This window comes from Leptopilina boulardi, unplaced genomic scaffold (genome assembly GCF_019393585.1).
Source record: "Leptopilina boulardi isolate dan_hultmark-lab unplaced genomic scaffold, ZJU_Lbou_2.1 LbouV2_9, whole genome shotgun sequence".
Lineage (NCBI taxonomy): Eukaryota > Metazoa > Arthropoda > Insecta > Hymenoptera > Figitidae > Leptopilina > Leptopilina boulardi.
Window position 1 is genome coordinate 146426 of NW_026138038.1, and position 1075 is coordinate 147500.

A 1075-nucleotide genomic window follows, 5' to 3' on the forward strand; every position below is an offset into this window, starting at 1 on the left:
ATATAACGAATGCATTTAATAATTTGTGGTGGCCAGCAATAATCGATGTACTTAAGAATGTTGGATGCTCGAAACAATTAGTGAATATTCTGAAAGATTATCTAAAGGGAAGGAGAGTGATGTTCAGAACGGAAAATGGCTCGGTCGAGAGGAGAGTCAATAAGGGGTGTCCGCAAGGTTCGTTGATAGGCCCGGTTCTCTGGAATCTTGTGTTTAATGGTCTCCTGAAAAAATTCGAAGCGAAGCTAATTAAAGTGGTGGCATTTGCTGATGACGTTGTCATAATAATTAGTGGCAATACAAGAAGAATTTTAGAAAATAGGGGACAGGAGGCAATAAGCCTTGCGGAGGAATGGTGTATATTGAATAAAATGAAATTGTCTGAGAAAAAGACCGTAATGATGCTTCTCAAGGGAAAACTAAGTTTAAATAGACCACCAACAATAAAATTAGCGAACAAATCGGTAGAAATGGTGACTGAGTTCACATATCTTGGAGTAACCCTAGAATCAGGAGTAAAGGGAGTTAGAGCAGGAGAGCATGTAAAGAGAGTTAGCAAGAAAAGTAAAAAGATGTTCTCAGCACTAAAGAAACTTGCGAAAAGAGAATGGGGATTGGGATATAAAGCGATGAAAATCCTCTATAAAGGCTTATTCCTCTCAATTGTGACGTATGCGGCTTCGACATGGGAGAATCTGATAAATAAAAAAGATTGGCAAAAATTGGAATCAGCCCAAAGACTAGCACTAATAGCAGTAACGAGAGTCTATAGATCAACATCGCTAGACGCGGTACAGGTCATAGCAGGAGAGATACCTATAAACTTAGAAAGTGCAATAAGAAGTATTGCGTACCGATTAAGCAGAAATAAGGAAATATCTGTAAATGATAAAATATATAAACTGGAACGAAATGATAGACCATCGATAAGAAGAATCATTAAGGAAATTAGAGAATTGTATATAGAGGAATGGCAGAATAGGTGGATAAACTCCAATAAAGGACGAGTTACGTTTAGATTCTTTCCGTCAGTCAAAGAGAGAATTAAGATGAGATGGATAAACCCAAACTTCTA